This window comes from Lithobates pipiens, unplaced genomic scaffold, assembly GCF_037356315.1.
Source record: "Lithobates pipiens isolate NorthernLeopardFrog02 unplaced genomic scaffold, aLitPip1_a1.2 Scaffold_25, whole genome shotgun sequence".
NCBI lineage: Eukaryota > Metazoa > Chordata > Amphibia > Anura > Ranidae > Lithobates > Lithobates pipiens.
The window spans coordinates 88,154,055-88,174,505 of record NW_027507787.1 but is presented as its reverse complement, the minus strand read 5'-3'; positions in this window follow the sequence as shown (position 1 = coordinate 88,174,505).

The following is a 20,451-nucleotide window of genomic DNA, read 5'->3' as shown; positions in this document are numbered from 1 at the left end:
AACTTCAAGGAACAAGGAAATTTAAACCAAGATAGTTGGCAAATATGTGGCAGCTGCTTTGGGCCCCACAACAATGACAGGGCCCAGGGCAGCTGCCCATTTTGCCCTGCCTTAAAAACGGCCCTGACTATAGACACCTCTCAGGCACAATATTTAAAGGAATATTTCACTTTTTTTTTTCACTTTAAACACTTAAGCCCCGGACCAATTGTCAGCCTAAGGACCAGAGGTCTTTTTACAATTTTGCACTGCACTGCTTTAACTGGTAATTGCGCGGTCATGTAATATTGTACCCAAACTAAATTTGCGCCCTTTTTTCCCCACAAATAGAGCTTTCTTTTGATGGTATTTGATTGCCTCTGTGATTTAAATTTTTTGCGATATAAATGGAAAAAGACCGAAATTTTTGAAAAAAAAAAGATATTTTCTACTTTTTGTTATAAGAAAAATCGAATAAACTAAATTTTAGTCATACATTTAGGCAAAATTTTATTCAGCCACATGTCTTTAGTTAAAAAAATGTAAATTAGCGTATATTTATTGGTTTGCACAAAAGTTATAGCGTCTACAAATTATACAACCCCCAATTATACAACGTACAAAGTACAACCCCCCCCCCCAAATGACCCCATTTTGGAAAGTAGACACCCCAAGGAAATTGCTGAGAGGCATGTTGAGCCCATTGAATATTTTTTGTTGTCCCAAGTGATTGGATATAATGACAACAAAAAAAATCTAAAATTATTTTTTACAAAAAGTTGTCTCTAAATGATATATTGCTCACACATGCCATAGTTATATGTGGAATTGCACCCCAAAATATATTCTGCTGCTTCTCCTGAGTACGGGGATACCACATATGTGGGACTTTTTGGGAGCCTAGCCGTGTACAGCACCCCGAAAACCAATCACCGTCTTCAGGATTTCTAAGGGTGAAAATTTTTGATTTCACTCCTCACTACCTATCACAGTTTCGAAGGCCATAAAATGCCAAAATAACACAAAACCCCCCCAAATTTTTGGAAAATAGACACCCCAAGCTATTTGCTGAGGGGCATGTTGAGCCCATTGATTTTTTTTTTTTGTCCCAAGTGATTGAATAATGTCAAAAAAAAAAAGTTGACACTAAATGATATATTGCTCACACATGCCATGGTTATATGTGGAATTGCACTCCAAAATACGTTTTGCTGCTTCTCCTGAGTATGGGTATACCACGTGTGTGGGACTTTTTGGGAGCCTAGCTGCATACAGGGCCCCAAAAAACCAAGCACCACCTTCAGGATTTCTAAGGGCGCACATTTTTGATTTCACTCCTCACCAGTGGCGGCTGGTGCTCCATTTTTTTGGGGGGGTGCAAAGAACCAGCCCACCCCCCTGCTGGTCACTCGCCTGCAATAGGGCCTACAGATATTTTGATAAATAGACAGAGAAATTTGATAAATGGACACATGGATAGATAGACACTGGGTGGGGGGGTGGAAAGATGGATGGATGGATGGATAGATAGATACTGGGTGGGAGGGAGGGATGGATGGATAGATACTGGGTGGGAGGGAGGGCTGGATGGATAGACACTGGGTGGGAGGGATGGATGGATAGATAAATAGATACTGGAGGGAGGGATGGATGGAAACTGAGTGGGATGGATGGATGGACACTGAGTGAGTGGGATGGATGGATAGATGGATGGATGGACAGTGAGTGAGTGGGATGGATGGACAGTGAGTGAGTGAGTGGAATGGATGGACAGTGAGTGAGTGGGATGGATGGATGGACAGTGAGTGAGTGGGATGGATGGATGGACAGTGAGTGGGTGGGATGGATGGATGGACAGTGAGTGGGTGGGATGGATGGATGGACAATGAGTGAGTGGGATGGATGGACAGTGAGTGAGTGGGATGGATGGACAGTGAGTGAGTGAGTGGGATGGATGGATGGACAGTGAGTGGGATGGATGGATGGACAGTGAGTGAGTGGGATGGATGGATGGACAGTGGGATGGATGGATGGATGGACAGTGAGTGAGTGGGATGGATGGATGGACAGTGAGTGGGATGGATGGACAGTGAGTGAGTGAGTGGGATGGATGAACAGTGAGTGAGTGGGATGGATGAACAGTGAGTGAGTGGGATGGATGAACAGTGAGTGAGTGGGATGGATGGACAGTGAGTGAGTGGGATGGATGGACAGTGAGTGAGTGGGATGGATGGACAGTGAGTGAGTGAGTGGGATGGATGGACAGTGAGTGATTGAGTGGGATGGATGGACAGTGAGTGAGTGGGTGGGATAGATGGACAGTGAGTGAGTGGGATGGATGGACAGATGGACAGTGAGTGGGATGGATGGATGGATGGACAGTGAGTGGGATGGATGGACAGTGAGTGAGTGGGATGGATGGACAGTGAGTGGGATGGATGGATGGACAATGAGTGAGCGGGATGGATCTACAGTGAGTGAGTGGGATGGATGGACAGTGAGTGAGTGGGATGGATGGACAGTGAGTGGGATGGATGGATGGACAATGAGTGAGCGGGATGGATCTACAGTGAGTGAGTGGGATGAATGGACAGTGAGTGAGTGGGATGGATGGATGGACAGTGAGTGAGTGGGATAGATGGGTGGACAGTGAGTGAGTGGGAGGGATGGATGGACAGTGAGTGAGTGGGATGGATAGACAGTGAGTGAGTGGGATGGATAGACAGTGAGTGAGTGGGATGGATAGACAGTGAGTGAGTGGGATGGATAGACAGTGAGTGAGTGGGATGGATGGACAGTGAGTGAGTGGGATGGATGGACAGTGAGTGAGTGGGTGGTATGGATGGACAGTGAGTGAGTGGGACGGATGGACAGATGGACAGTGAGTGGGATGGACAGTGAGTGGGATGGATGGACAGTGAGTGAGTGGGATGGATGGACAGTGAGTGAGTGGGATGGATGGACAGTGATTGAGTGAGTGGGATGGATGGACAGTGAGTGGGATGGATGGATGGACAGTGAGTGGGATGGATGGATGGACAATGAGTGAGTGGGATGGGTGGACAGTGAGTAAGTGGGATGGATGGACAGTGAGTGAGTGGGATGGATGGACAGTGAGTGAGTGGGATGGATGGATGGACAGTGAGTGAGTGGGATGGATGGATGGATGGATGGATGGCCAGTGAGTGAGATATATGGACAGTGAGTGAGTGGGATGGATGGATGGACACACACAGATCAGTGATGAGGACTTACATGTCTGTTAATGAGGCTCTGTCCTGAGCAGGGATCCATGGCTAGTGACAGGCAGCTGTGGCTCCTCCTCTGCCCCATACGCTGGCTGTGGTCTTATCTCGGTGTGTAGTCAGTCAGTCACACAGTCTCCTTATAGCTACAGGATGGGCTGTGTGTTTAGCAAGTGCTCCACTGACACTGCGAACCCGAGACACAGCAACACCAGTGAAGATAATGGAAGCACTGACGATCAGCACTTGTTAAACACACAGCCCGTGTGAAACCTCCCCCTCCATCCATCCTGTAGAAATAAGACCAGCCTTGTGTTGATCGTCAGTGATTCTAATATCTCCACTGGTGTTGCTGTGCCTCGTTTGGCAGAGTCAGCTCTGCCCCCCTCCTGCGGATTTCCACCATCTACCATCTACCTTGTTGTTGTTGAGTTTCATAGCGGCAAGTGCAGGAGTTCGCTCCTCCGCTCGGCGCACTGGTCTGACACAGGGAAAACCGGAAGTGATATACTAACTAGTCTGTCACTCAAAGCACATAGTATAGTAAACCTATGGGCGCCGGGCGGATGCAGATCGGCACTTTTCATTGCGCCACAAGGCGGGTTAAAACCCCGCAAATGAAGCTTCGCGTCTGCAATCTTGTGATTGCATTGATGTGGCGCTTCACATAGTGCGGTGTGTCCGGCGCTCGAACACAGTGCACTTAAGCACTATTTTTCATTTCTTTTTTCTTTAAAGGGCCTTTTTGAAGAAAAAATATTTTATTTTTTTCAATTTTTTTTTTTTTTGTGACTTACTGCATGGAGGGGGGCGGCGCCCGGGCGCCCCCTATGGATAAGCCGCCACTGCTCCTCACTACCTATCACAGTTTCAAAAGCAATAAAATGCCAAAATGGCACGAAACTCCCCCAAATGACATCATTATGGAAAGTAGACACCCAAAGCTATTTGCTGAGAGTCATGGTGTGTATTTTACAGCTCGTATTTGTTTTTGAAAGTGAAGAAAGTAAAGAAAAAAAACTTTTTATTTTTTATTTTTTCAAATTTCAAAACTTTGTGACAAAATGAGATCTGCTTGGGGTGTCTACTTTCCAAAATTGGGTCATTTGGGGGGGGGGGGGTGCCTGGGCATTCCATGGCACCCGAAACTGTTTGGCAGTGAGGAGTGAAATAAAAAATTGACACCCTTAAGGCCCGTACACACGGTCGGACTTTTTGACAACAAACATGCAAATTAGCTGTTTTGGAGCAACATCCGACTGTGTGTACGCTCCATCGGACAAACTTTTTCTGTTTTCATCTGACTTTTGTTGGCTGTGCGAACAGACAAACTTTCTGGCAACAAAAGTCTGATGGAGCAAAGTCCGACCGTGTGTACGCAAAAGCATCGGACTTTTGTACAAGGTACAAACACGCATGCTCAGAACCAATGCAAAAGATCAGACTACAATACAGAAGTTGACCAAAGGTGGCGCTGGAGTCATTGAACGTCCTCTTTTGAACCGGCGTCAGTACGTTGTGACGTCATTACGTTCGTGTTTGTTGTCAAAAAGTCCGACCGTGTGTATGCAATACAAACTTGTGGACCACGCCCTTTGTACAAAAGTCCACGGAAAAGTTTGTACAAAGTCCGACCGTGTGTATGAGGCTTTAGATAACCTTGGTTTTTGGGGTCCTGTACGTGGCTAGGCTCCCAAAAAGTCTCACACATGTGGTATCCCCATACTCAGGAGAAACAGAATGTATTTTGGGGTGTAATTCCACATATGCCCATGGTATGTTTGAGCAATATATAATTTAATGACAATTTTGTGCAAAAAAAAATAAAAAAAATAAAAAAAAATATATATATATATATATATATATATATATATATTCTTCCCGCAAAATATAAAATATTCCATGGACTCGACATGCCTCTCAGCAAAATGGGGTCAGGTGGGGGGGTTTGAACTGTCCTGGTATTTTATACACAACATTTAGAAGCTTATGTCACACATCACCAACTCTTCTAACCACTTGAAGACAAAGCCCTTTCTGACAATTTTTGTTTACATGAAAACATTTTTTTTTTTTTTCAAGAAAATTACTTTTAACCCCCAAACATTGCTTTTAAAAACTATATATATAAATGCCCTACAGATTAAAATGGTGGGTATTGCATTTTTTTCCCCACACAGTATGTGCACAGAAATTTTTCTATTTTTTTTGTGAAAAAATACCCTTTTTTTTTATTTTAATGCACTAAAACACACTATATTGCCCAATTTTTTATGAAATAAAAAAGACGATCTTAGGCTGAGTACATGGATACCAAACATGAATGCTTTAAAATTGCGTACAAATGAGCAGTGGCGACAAACTACATACATTTTTAAAAGCCGGGTTACCACATTAGATTTACAGAGGAGGTCTCAAAGCATCTGACCACACCGTTTGGTGTGATAAAATGCTTTCCCAATGGCGCTGTTTATATTTGGGAGGGGGGACAAAAGGAGGGGGAAAAAGAAACATTTCATACAGGTACAGTGTTGCATAACTGAGTAAGACCCCTTTCACACTGAGGGAGTTTTGCAGGTGCTATAGTGTTAAAAAGAGCACCTGCAAAATGCCCTAAAACAGCTGCTCCATTGTCTCCAGTGTGAAAGCCGGAGGGCTTTCACACTGGAGCGGTGCGATGGCAGGGCGTCAGAAAAAGTCTTGCCAGCAGCTTCTTGGGAGCGGTGAACTCGCCGCTCCTCCACCGCTGCTCCCTATTGAAATTGAGGTGGCAGCGCTGCGATACCGCCGGCAAAACGCTGATCCAGCTGCGTTTTTCGTGGGGGGGCAGATTTAACCCCTTTTTGGCAGCTAGCGGGGGGTCAAAACTGCCCGCTAATGGCCGAACAGCGCTGCTAAAGTGACGGTAAAGCGTCACTAAAACTAGCGTTTCTTTACCGCTGACGCCCTAGGTGGCGCAGTGTGAAAGGGCTCTAGTTGTCATTCAAAATGTGAGAGCACTGAAAGCTGAAAATTGGTCTGGTTAGGAAGGGGGGTTAAGTGCACAGCAAGCAAGTGGTTAATATGTGTTTAGTTTTAAAGGGATGAGGTGGCAACCCTATTAATTACACGGATTCTGTGGCTGATTAAGGTGGTAAATAAACTCACTTGGTGCCTTATCTGCATTAAATTAGCCTCAGAACCTGTGTAATTAATATGTGTTTGGTTTTAAAGGGATGAGGTGGCAACCCTATTAATTACACAGGTTCTGAGGCTAATTTAATACAGATAAGGCACCAAGTGAGTTTATTTCCCACCTTAATCAGCTACAGAATCCGTGTAATAAATATGCCTTTCGGTTTTAAATGGATGAGGTGGCAACCCTATGTCCACTGTACACAACGTAAACAGTGCATTGCTCTGTAACCATGATATACATGTCACTGTTTGCTTCTGCATCTTGCAAGTTCACATATTACATGGGGAAACCAGGATCCAATTCGCATAGGTGTGATCCCAGTCTTAAAACCAAACACGTATGAATTACACAGGTTCTGTGACTGATTAAAGTGGTTGTAAACCCTTACAAACCACTTTGACCTACAGGTAAGCCTAGATTAAGGCTTACCTGTAGGTCCAAGCAATATTTCCTAAACCTATATGGTTTAGGAGATATTTGCCCGAAAACGGGCACCGCTGTCAGCGGCGCGCAGGCACACTGAGCGCGGCATTCTCATCGACGGAGCTGCCGCGCGTGTCGGCGCCCGTGCGCATGTGCGGGAGTGACGTCATCGCGGCTTTGCCGAATGACAGCGGCGGAGCTGCGAGACCCCACCAACAAGATGGATGTGGCGGACTACAGGGGACAGCGGCGACTTCGCTGGCTCCTGTGTCAGGTAAGTGACACATAATGGGCTACTATGCGATGCATAGTAGTCCATTATGCTTTGCCTTTGCAGGGAATGAAAGAGGAAGTAAACTCATCAGGGTTTACTTCCTCTTTAAGGTGGTAAACAAACTCCCTTGGCGCCTTATTTGCATTAAATTAGCCTCAGAACTTGTGTAATTCATATATGTTTGGGTTTAAAGGGATAAGGTGCAACCCTATTATCAGGTAAAATGTCAGGGAGGGTGTGTGGAGTATTTGGGGATGTCAAGGAGAATATGTGAAAGGGCAACCGTACCTGAACCTAAAAACCTAACATCATGTCCATACCCTGCCTTAAAACCCCAAACCCCTACGAGCTGACAAAATATATAACACACACAGTGAGTACACCCCTCACATTTTTGTAAATATTTTATTATATCTTTTCATGTGACAACACTGAAGAAATTACACTTTGCTACAATGTAGTGAGTGTACAGCTTGTATAATAGTGTACATTTCCTGTCCACTCAAAATTACTCAACACACAGCCATTAACCACTTCAGCTCCAGAAGATTTTACCCCCTTCCTAACCAGAGCACTTTTTGCAATTCAGCACTGCGTCGCTTTCACTAAAAATTTCACGGTCGTGCGACTTTGCACCCAAACAAAATTGACATCCTTTTTTCCCCCCACAAATTTTCTTTCTTTTGGTGGTATTTGATTGCCTCTGCAGTTTTTTATTTTTTGCTCTATAAACAAAAAAAGAGCGACAATTTTGTATGAACAGACAATCTGTCTGTTCTCCCCCCCCCCCCCCCAGAGAACCGGAAACACAGATCCCAGTTCTCCGTGTGCCCTGAGCGATCGCTAGAGCCCGGAGGTGATCGCGACCGCCGAGCACTTGCAACGGCTCCGTGGGCAAGCAGGCGGCGGTGGAGTGTATCTGCCACATAGAATCTTGAAATATATGAGTGGCAGTGAGAGGTCTATAGGCAGCAAGGGGTTAAGCACTGGCCACACCTTGCTCCCCACCTGGGGTATAATTTATACTCTCTGAGTTAATCTGTAGTTAGTGCTATGAAAGGATATAAGTAGGCTCTGAGGGAACTTGTCTGCAGGACTGGAGCAGACCCAATGAGGTCTATTTATTAGGCAATAGGCTTACATTTGTTTTTGCTGGACTTTTGTTGTGGGGACTGTGTTTTCTATCCCTGCGTGGGAATCCTTTCTGCCAAAAACGTAAATGTATTTTATTAGGATTTTATGTGTTAGACCAACACAAAGTGCCAAATTGTGAAATAAAAATGCTAAACGATTTTCAAAAATGTTTACAAATATATATGTGAAAAGGCCCCTTTCACACATGCGGATGGTATGTCCGTATTTCATCCATCCGTTTGCGGATGAAATACGGGCCATACATTCATCCCTATGGGATAGCGGGTGTCTGCGGATGAGCATCCGCAGACACCCACTATTGTCTGCCTCCGCAATTGTCCGATTCTGCAGACGGAGGAAAATCCTATTTTTCTGTCCGTCTGCAGAGCGGATCGGATGAACATGGACACACGGTCCGTGCTCATCCGATCCCCATAGAGGAGAGCGGAGAGCTGACAGGGCGGTCCCCGCACAGTGTGCGGAGACCGCCCTGTCCGCAGCCGGCTCAGCGGGGACAACGGAGCGATCCCCGCTGAGCGAGCGGATCATCACGGGGCGGATCTTTACTGATCCGCCCCATGTGAAAGAGGCCAAAGTGTGTCTTTAGCCCCCCTGAGTCAATACTTTGTAAAATCACCTGTCACTCCAATTACATCTGCAAGTCTTTTGGGGATGTCTCTACCAGCTTTGCACAAATGTATATGTAAAAAAATGCTATAAAATTGTTAAAAACCTTATCATACAATTGTAAACGGTATAATAGTAAATAGAATTAAGTTTGGATAGTATATTGGATGAAATAGCAAACAACCAGCTCAAAATGGTGCTAGAAATTATGCAAAAAATGCATACTTTTTATTAACTGTAGTATTAGAACTGTATAAAAAGGTTTTATAAGCCATAAAATATAGTATATAGTAAAACAATAACAATAGGAAAATATATATTAAAAAAATCTGCTTTATTGGAAATATTATTATAAAAGAGGATTTAAAAAACGGTGCACCAGAACAGATCATAATACGTTAAAATGTGTCTTTCCTAATAATCACATGTTTCTTCATAAAAAAATATGAAATGAGTTAGTAAAAAATAAGTAGTATAACCAATGACATATAACATTTACAAAATCAGAGTATATAATTTTGTAGATTGGGTCCTAACCTCCAAAATACTACACTGAGATAAATGTGTCTAGTCTCTTTCTATCTTAATTTTTCTTTTCCTAAATATATATATATATATATATATATATATATATATATATATATATATATATATATGCCAAGTGAGAGAAATAACCTATTACAATGACAATTTTGTGGAAAAAAAAAAAAAAAATGAAAAATCTTAATTTTGCAAAGAATTGTGGGAAAAAAATGACAACATCAAAAAGCTCACCATGCCTCTTACTAAATACCTTGGAATGTCTACTTTCCAAAAAGGGGTCATTTGGGGGGTATTTGTACTTTCCTGGCTTGTTCGGGTCACAAGAAGCGAGATAGGCCACCAGTACATCAGATGTGATCAATTTTGTGCGATTCGCACCACAGCTTGTAGACTCTCTAACTTTCACAAAGACCAAATAATATCCACTAATTTGGGTTATTTTTTACCAAAGATATGTAGCAGTATAAATAGTGGCCAAAATTTATGAAGAAAAAATAATAATTTGCATAATTTTGTCACAGAAACAAAGAAATATACATTTTTTTTTTCAACATTTTCGGTCTTTTTTAATTTATAGCGCAAAAAATAAAAACCCCAGAGGTGATCAAATACCACCAAAAGAAAGCACTATTTGTGGGAAAAAAAAGTACAAAAAATTCATTTGGGTACAGTGTTGCATGACTGAGTAATTGTCATTCAAATTGTGAGAGCACCGAAAGCTGAAAATTGGTCTGGGCAGGAAGGGTGTTTAAGTGCCCAGTAAGCAAGTGGTTAAGGTGGTAATTAACCACTTGCTTACTGGGCACTTAAACACCCTTCCTGCCCAGACCAATTTTCAGCTTTCGGTGCTCTCACACTTTGAATGACAATTACTCAGTCATGCAACACTGTACCCAAATGAATTTTGTGTCCTTTTTTTCCCACAAATAGAGCTTTCTTTTGGTGGTATTTGATCACCTCTGGGGTTTTTATTTTTTGCGCTATAAATGAAAAAAGACCGAAAATTTTGAAAAAAAACGCATATTTCTTTGTTTCTGTGACAGAATTATGCAAATTATTAATTTTTCTTCATAAATTTTGGCCACAATTTATACTGCTACATATCTTTGGTAAAAATAACCCAAACTAGTGGATATTATTTGGTCTTTGTGAAAGTTAGAGAGTCTACAAGCTGTGGTGCGAATCGCACAAAATTGATCACATCTGATGTACTGGTGGCCTATCTCGCTTCTTGTGACCCAAACAAGTCAGGAAAGTACAAATACCCCCCAAATGACCCCTTTTTGGAAAGTAGACATTCCAAGGTATTTAGTAAGAGGCATGGTGAGCTTTTTGATGTTGTCATTTTTTTCCCACAATTCTTTGCAAAATGAAGATTTTTCATTTTCTTTATTTTTCTCCACAAAATTGTCATTGTAATAGGTTATTTCTCTCACGTGGCATGTGTATACCACAAATGACACCCCCCAAAAAATTCTGCTACTCCTCCTGAGTATTACAATACCACATGTGTGGGACTTTTTCGCAGCCTGGCCACATAGAGAGGCCCAACATGCAGGGAGCGCCATCACGTGTTCTAGGAGCATAAATTACACATCTAACTTGTTGACTACTTATTACACTTTTGAAATACCAGGACAATGACACGTGACACTGATGACAGATGGCACTGATACGTGGCAATGATGACACTTATACGTGGCACTGATGACACGTGGCACTGATGACAGATGACACTAATATGTGGCACTGATGACACGTGGCACTAATACGTGGCACTGATGACACGTGGCACTAATACGTGGCACTGATGACACGTGGCACTAATATGTGGCACTGATGACACGTGGCACTAATACGTGGCACTGATGACATGTGGCACTAATACGTGGCACTAATACGTGCCACCGGTGACAGATGGCACTAATACGTGGCACCAATGACACGTGACACTGATGACAGATGGCACTGATAAGTGGCATTGATGACACGTGACACTGACAACAGATGGCACGTGACACTGACAGGTGGCACTGATGACAAATGGCACTGATACGTGGCACTGATGACAGATGGCACTAATACGTGGCACTGATGACAGATGGCACTATGTGGCACTAATAACACGTGGCACTGATGACAGATGCCACTTATACGTGGCACTGATGACAGATGGCACTGGGGACAAATGGCACTGACAACAGGTGGCACTGGGGACAGATAGCACTGCGGGCAGGTGGCACTGGGGTGGGGTGGATTGCACTGGGGTGGATGGCACTGGGGCGGATGGCACTGGGGCGGATGGCACTGGGGCAGGATGGCACTGGGGCGGATGGCACTGGGGCGGATGGCACTGGGGCAGGATGGCACTGGGGCAGGATGGCACTGGGGGGGGGGCATGGCACTGGGGGGGGTGGCACTGGGGGAGGATGGCTCTGGGGGAGGATGGCACTTTTTATTAAACTTTTTTTTTTACTTTTTTTTTTTTTTTTTTTTTTTTTACACTGACGGCTGCTGCAGCCGTTCTTCTCTCCCCTCTCACACGCTGTCTGTGTGAGGAGGGAGAGCGGCGCTGAGAGATGATCTCATATGTTTACATATGAGATCATCTCCCATTGGACACGCCGATCACGCTGTAAACGGCCGCTGTGATTGGCCGTTTACAGCGATCTGTGTTTGCCTGTCCCCGGGGGACACGGCAAACACAGAACTTCCGCGATGCGCGCCCGCGGCGGCGCGCATTGCGGAAGTAAACACCAGGCCGTCCAGGGACGGCCAGGCACGGGAAGCCGCCCGCCCCAAGGCCGGCATTCGGCTATAGGGCGGGCAGGAAGCGGTTAAACTCACTTGTTGCCTTATCTGCATTTAATTAGCCACAGAACCTGTGTAATTAATGTGTTCGGGTTTAAAGGGATGAGATGGCAACCCTATCTTTGGGGTTCCTTTTAAAGATATGTTTAGAGATTTAGGATGTACCTACAGACTTTGGATTAGTTCTCAAATGAGATGCAACATATTGTGTTTTTATATTTTTCTTTTTTTTTTATTATTGGCATGACTATAACTGTTTTTATATATACATACATTATGAGGCCAAAAAATTGTGGACACCTGTCATCACATCTACATAAGCCTGTTGGACACCTCATTCTGAAATCATGTGTATTAACCACTTCCGGACTGCCTACCGCATATATACTGTGGAAGAGCGGCCCGGCTGCTCAAAATCACATACATGATTTTGTACATGAGGTCTGGGGCACACGCACAGCTGGTGGCCCACTCAGGGATGGGGATCCAATCAGCGGAAAGACAAGAGAAAGAGGCGCCTCTGGATGTAGACTGTAAAAATCCTATTTAATTAACATGCGATTAAAAACACTCACATTATATAATAAATTATCAGGCAATGTATAGATTCCATAAACGGAGGGAGAAGAACCTCAATGTGTGGTCATCTGCATCCCTTGTGCTGGGGAGTCCCCTTTTTCTTTTCTTTTTCACTCTTTTCTCTTGTATACTTTTTATTTTTATTTTTTTATGGATCTCCCCACCACTATAGATTGTCAGAAGTATCTGACCCTTGATAAGTTTTATTCCCTGTTTAAATTAAATATTTTTTCTAGGGAAGCCAAACTTACGGGTAAAACCCGACAAACCTTATGCGGGAAGTTCAAACAGCTAGAAAGATAAGTACATACCACCAATCAATGGTGGGACCAATTTTTTCTGGAGCAGTATATAAGAACCCACACTTCACCTAGAGGTCTAAGAATTATGAAAGAATGCCCCTCCTTGGATGTTGTCAACTCCAAAGAATGGGCAGATCTGGCCGAATTTTGTACTGCCAAATGGGTGGCTGTTCTTTTTACTCACAGAAAAAATAGGTTTAAAAATTAAGTAATCATATTCACTCGATCATTCAGGATGTTAACAACCAGTCCACCATCATCCCCCTCACATGGTTGGATACTCTTAAGGCCAACAATAGGAGAGATGAGGATCGTTTGGTTGATATCAAAATGGGTAAATTCAAAAGAGATCTGGATGATTATAACTTTAAGAGGATATTTAGTTGGAATAAGAAAACTTCCATTTTATGCCATTCCCAAGCTAGAAATAGTTGTCCCGATCCACCCAATCAAGTCTTCTATGGGCCAGCAGGATTCTGCCTTAGCTCTTCCCTCCTCGGTTCCCCTTATGAGTCTGAGACTACATACCCCTGTAGGATTCAGACTTCATAAAAAACGCCCTAATGCCAACCATCCCCCCTTACCTTTGTCTTAACATATCTCTGTAAATGCAAACAATGAACTCAGGAAACAATATAGTAAAGGTAAACATGTGAGGAATACCAAAGAGGGTTTGATTACCTCCCTCAACCGCTTTTACAATAGACCGAGTACAATGGCGACTTCTGTTCCTAGTACCTCTGGGCCCGAGAATTATCTTACTGAAGCATATATTCCTTCAACCGTATGCATCACTAATATAACTTTTGGTACATCCAATACTGATTTTCCTTTATTATCAAATTCTGGTAGTACCAATGACAACACTCCGGCCATTCTGCCCACAGGTCAGCATAATCTTTCCTCAAATCTTGATGGAATTGAGGTTCCCTGTCAACCCACACCACACACCATCGATAATACGGTTACTTTTTTAGTGCCCAGTCCTCCTCTGACAACCATATCACAAAAAAGAAAACTCACAGAAGAGGTTGCAGAGGAGGACATAACAGAACAGCTAAACTTTCAGAAAATAATAAAACGATAAAGATTTTCAATCTTTCCAAACAAACCCTATCCCCTGCAGATATTTCATTATTGAGTCGTGGCCTATCTTTTGCTCCCACCAACCGACCCAACCCTTTTCTTTTGTTTAAAGACCTCAATAGCTATATTAGAAAACACTAAAGAGACATTTTCATATTAAAAATAAAAAAAAGACCAATTAAAGACTTTGGATACACAAACCACTTCTTCCTTACCCACCGTATTATCCAATGAGTCTGAAACCACTTCTGAAAACCTGGAATGCTCCAATTTGGATCTGTCCAATATGGAAGATGATTTACTAATATCACTCTCACAACATTTAACAACCTCGCCCACACCTTTTCAACTAAAATTTTGCTGGGCGATAGCTTCCCGGAGGAAATGCTGTTAGCTAACATGTCACTGATCCCTAAACCCAACAAGAATCATAATTTACCTCAAAATTGTAGGCCTATCTCGGTTATAAATAACGATATCAAAATATGTAGTAGAATTTTAGCTGATAGACTGGCAAAATGTATCCCCTCCCTGATCTCCCCTTTCCAATCTGGATTTATCCCACATCGCTTTATCACAGACAACATCCGCCTAGCCACAAACGTTATTCAAGATGCCAACCTGTTCTCCCGTAAGCTCCTCCTGTTGAGCCTAGACATACAGAAGGCGTTTGACAGTGTTACATGGAACTACCTAGATGCACTCCTGCCACTCATGGGCTTTCATGGCAGTTTTCTGGTGGGTTTCCAGGCCCTCTACAATAATCCTATGACCCGCATTAAGTTGCCTGGCTGTAGCTCCGAATTCTTCCCAATCGGTAGAGGCACTAGACAGGGGTGTCCCCTTTCCCCTTTAATCTTTGCTTTAGCCCTATAGCCCCTCGCGATTGCCCTCCTGAGACATCCTGACATTACTGGTTACACTAAGGGTAACGAAATGTACAAATTTTGCATGTATGCTGACGATGTTTTGATGTTTATAACAAACCCTCATGTCTCCCTTCCCAACCTTTTTCTGCAACTGTCTCACTTTGCGAAGGTCTCTGGTCTTTCCATTAATGTCTCCAAATCTGTAGCCCTCCCTATAGGCTTTGCTCCCAATGATTTGGCCCTTATTAAACAAAATTACTCCTTTACTTGGGCTACCTCCCACATTCCCTACTTGGGAGTGGGACTGCCCGGGAATTTCCGTGACCTCTTTGGGGTCAATTATCCCCCACTGATTAGCAAACTTAAAAACACCTTAAAAGGCTGGCTCTCTTTACGTATCCCCTTTATAGGAAGAATCACAGCGCTCAAAATGGTCATCCTCCCCAGGCTGTTGTATCTATTTCGCTCTCTACCGGTTAAGCTCTCCAAATTTTTTCTCCTCAACCTTCAATCCCATTTCAACAGATTTATTTGGAATAATAGATCTCCCAGGTTTGCTAGGGGGGTCCTGTACAGATCTATGAAAAATGGAGGTCTGGGGGTTCCTCAAATTTGGTTGTATTATCTTACCTGCAGATTTACACAACAGGCACAGTGGTCGATCCCTAATTCTAGAGTCCCTTGGGTGAGGTTTGAGAGTGACTCGATAACTCCATTTTATCTCTCTGGCCTTATGTGGTCGACTCATCGACCTCACTCGACTTTATCTACTCTTAATACTATAGTGGCGGACAGTCTCCTACTGTGGTACCGCTACAAACACAAATACGACCTCACCCTGGGGGACTCTATGGGCGCCTCTTTCCTGGGTGATCCTAGGTTCCCCCCAGCCTATCTCCATTCTGAATCTTTTGGTGTGTGGGTTCAATGTAAGCTTACTCAATTGAAGGACTTTGTGATGGGCTCTGGCTTTGTTCCTTTTTCGACACTGCAGACCCAGCACCAACTCCCGGATGCTGAACGTTTTAGATACCTACAAATCCGCCACTTCTTTCTCTCCCGCTATGGGCTCCGGTCCCAGGCCCAACTCACTATCTTTGAGGACTTATGTTTTAACTTCCCACGCCAAAAAGGCCTGATCTCCCTGATCTACAGGGCTCTGGAAGGACATACTGTGGGTCAGACTCTACGATATAGATCTCGGTGGGAGGAGGAGTTGGCTCTGGAGACCGGAGTGGTGGATTGGGAGGAAGGATGGAATAATATGCGCAAATGCACCAGATCCTTGACAATTAGAGAGACAGCCATCAAAGTTCTCACCAGATGGTACTACACCCCGGTACGTTTGCACCAGATCTATCCCCATACATTCCCTAACTGTTTTAGAGGCTGCAATCACCCAGGCACCTTTGTTCACATCTTTTGGGATTGTAGTTTAATTCGCCCAGTCTGGCAGGAGGTTTTAAGGCTGATGGACGGGTTCGCGGGCCGAGCATTGTCCCTCTCTTATCACCACTGTCTTCTCTTCCAGACCCCTCCTGACACTCCAAAACACTTTGTACGGCTAGTGCACTCTATATGTGTCGCGGTGCTATGGACTATAGCACTTCACTGGAAATCCCCGTCGATCCCTTTGGCACAAGTTCTCTCACGCATTGACCAAGTGATGCTGTCTGAAAAGATCTTCCACACTCTGCAAGACACGACTCGCATATATGACCTGAAGTGGAACCCATGGTTCCTATTTCGCTTGCTAAAGTGATCGCACCTTGGGTTTTTCTTTTTCTTTTTTGTCTGCAATTCTTCCTCTTTTTCTTTTTTTCGTTTTTTGGTTTGTTTTGTTTCTCTCTGTTCTCTTTCCCCTCTCTCTCTTGATATGATCTTTTCCTATGTATTCTGGTTATGTAGGTCAGCACATTGAACGTTTTATCTTCTCTCTTTTTTGCGACCAGTCGTTGGATGTAAGACCCATACTGAAATTTATAATCGGTTGTTTGATCTGTGGAGTTCTGTCATCTGTTTATCACCTCCTTGTAATCTTGTCATCCAACTACTTATGCTATTTATGTCATGTGTTCCTTTTTTCTGACTCTGTATTTCTGTTTATCGCTTTAATAAAACTTTTTTGATAACAACCTCGCCCCCCATTGTACACACCAGTCTTAAGCCAAAATCAATATTTTTTCCCTCTCATTCAAAAGGCCCATACCTAGAAAGTTTTTACCGAGTTGTCTTTTCTGACATGATAAAACCTTGCAGTTCTTCCTCTAACAACTCACACAATCTGACGGCTTTAGAAACTAAGGCCCTGAGGCATTTCACTCAGGCCAGTGATACTGTTATAAGATCTGCAGACAAGGGCGGAGCAATTGTTCTCCAGGATAAGGATGACTACATTGCAGAAGCTCTAAAATTACTTTCTGACCAATCCACCTACAAAACTAAAAACTGATCCTACTAATAATTTTGCACAAGAAGCCAACCAACTGATTAAAATTGTTCTATCAGATGGTATCATTACTAAAATTGAAAGTTCCTTTTTACATAAAGATTTTTATTCCATACCGTATTTTTATCATCTTCCTAAAATCCACAAAGATCAGCAACATCCCCCTGGCAGACCCATTGTGGTGTCCATGGATAGTGTCACTTCTGGTTTCAGCCTCTATATTGACCAATTTTTACAGCCTTTAGTTCAATCTCTTCCGTCATACATCAGAGATGGAACATACCACCTGGAACTTTTGTCTTCATATACCTGGGAACCCACATATATGTGGGTATCTCTAGATGTCAGTAAACTATACACATCCATCCCACACTCCTTTGGCATCACGGCTCTCAAACATTTTCTGACTACTGACCCTCTAATGAATGCTCGTCAGGCTTCTTTCATCATTGAGGCCACCAAATTTTGTCTGACCCGCAATTATTTTACTTGAATTTTTACCTACAACAACAGGGCACGGCAATGGGAGCAAATTTTGCTCCCTCCAATGCCAACCTAGCAATGGGTTACTGGGAACACCATTACATTCATCACAACAATCCTTTCGCCCCAAATATTATCTTCTTCGGAAGATATATAGATGATTTGATAATCATCTGGGACGGAACTCCAGATAGTATCAATTCATTCATTGAGTATTGCAATAAAAATACATACGGCCTCTCTTTCACCCATGAGAGTAACCAGGTATCCCTAGCCTTTATAGATCTGGAACTTGGTCATGATGGCCCCTTAATATACGCTAAAAACAAAATAAACAAAAAAAATGTAAAGCCAACTGCTGGGAATTCATATCTGCACTTCAAAAGCTGTCATTTTCCAAAATGGATTAAAAATATACCTAAGGGACAGTTCTGTCATTTGAGATAGAACTGTACACGAGACGTGGATTACATTCAATCTAGTTCTTCCTTGAAAACAAAATTCAAGGAAAAACAAACCCTCGAGAGTCTCGTGGAGGATGCATACCAGCTATATCTACATGGTAAACCTGAAAGAGTCCATCCAACTCATAGAGACCACTCTAGCAACTTCGTTACCATTTTTCACTGCAAACACAAAAAAATTGAGAAAATCATGGAAAGGGAACACTGGGATATACTACAACAAGACCCCCCCACTTGAAATCCATTCTTCCCTCTCGGCCTAAAATAAGAGCTCCCAACTTAAAGAGCAAAATTGCCCCTAGCAAATTGAAAACTGCTCCTACGTCCACTACGGTACCCACCCTCATCCTGCATTACATCAGAGGGGGCGGGGTCACCCACACGTCACTGGGGAACCCCTGGCTTCCCTCTCCAGCGTCAGAGGGGCGGGGTCAGGTGACGGGTGGCCCCGCCCTCCTAATATAAGAAACGTCAGCGCTGGGATCTCTGCAGTGTCTCCGGAGTGGAGACAGAAGAAGGATGTATGGACAGCGCTGGACTGAGAGATCCCCCGTCGCTGGATATGATCATCCATCGCTGGACCCCGGAGACCCGTCGCTGGATAGCAAGAGTGGATTAGCACCGCTGGAATCTTTTTTTTGTTTTTTTTATTTTTAATAAAGGAATTTTTCAAAAGTGTGTTTGTCTTATTTAACCATTTTGACACTTTCTTTGTGAAATGGTAGGGGTACTTTTGTACCCCCTTACCATTTCAAACAGGGGGGGGCTGGGATCTGGGGGTCACCTTGTTAAAGGGGGCTTCCAGATTCTGATAAGCCCCCCGCCCGCAGACCCTCACAACCAACGGCCAGGGTTGTGAGGATGAGGCCCTTGTCCTCATCAACATGGGGACAAGGTGCTTTGAGGGGTCACAGACCCCCAAAGCATCCTCCCAATGTTGAGGGTATGTGGCCTGGTACGGTTCAGGAGGGAGGGGGGCCGCTCTCTCGTCCCCCCCTCTTTTCCTGCGGCCTGCCAGGTTGCGTGCTCGGATAAAGGGTCTGATATGGATTTTTAGGGGGACCCCCACGTCAATTTTTTTTTTAATCTGATGCGGGGTTCCCCTTAATATCCATATCAGACCTGAAGGGTCTGGTTATGGATATTTAGGGGGACCCCCACGTCAATTTTTTTTTAATTTGACACAGGGTTCCCCTTAATATCCATGTCAGACCTGAAGGGCCTGGTAATTGAATTTAGGGGAACCCCCACGCTTTTTTTTTTTTTTTATCAATGAATGAATGAATTGTCGGCTAATGCAGAGAACACTCATTGAGTGTTCTCTGTATTACGGGACCCGACAATAGCCGCAAGTGATTTTAAAAGACTTTTTTTCCTGCACAAATGACACTTTGTGCAGGGACAGTTCTAAGCACCAGAAACATGCGCCCCTTCACAGGCATACTATAGATACCCCCCAGCTACGAAATTTAAAGGAATATTACACTTTTATTGTTTCACTTTAATCATTATTAAAATCACTGCTCCTGAAAAAACTGCAGTTTTTAAAACTTTTTTTTGCATTGATCCATGTCCCCTGGGGCAGGACCCGGGTCCCCAAACACTTTTTAGGACAGTAACCTGCATATTACCCTTTAAAATTAGCACTTTAGATTTCTCCCATAGACTTGTATAGGGTGTTCCGGCTTTTCGAATTTGCTGCGAACAGCCCAAATTGTTCACTGTTCGCTGAACAGGCGAACAGGCAATGTTCGAGTCGAACATGAGTTCGACTCGAACTCGAAGCTCATCCCTAGTCACTGATCCCCAAAAAAGTGTCAAAAGTGTCAGGTGTTAGATTTGTCGGTCGCAGTTTTGCTAAATATCGCTGATTACCGACAGTAAAAAAATTAAATAGATAAAAATGCCATAAAAATATCCCTTATTTTGTAGACGCTATAACTTTTTTGCAAACCAAACAATATAGGCTTATTGTATACTAGCTGGGGCGGAGAGGATCATTTAT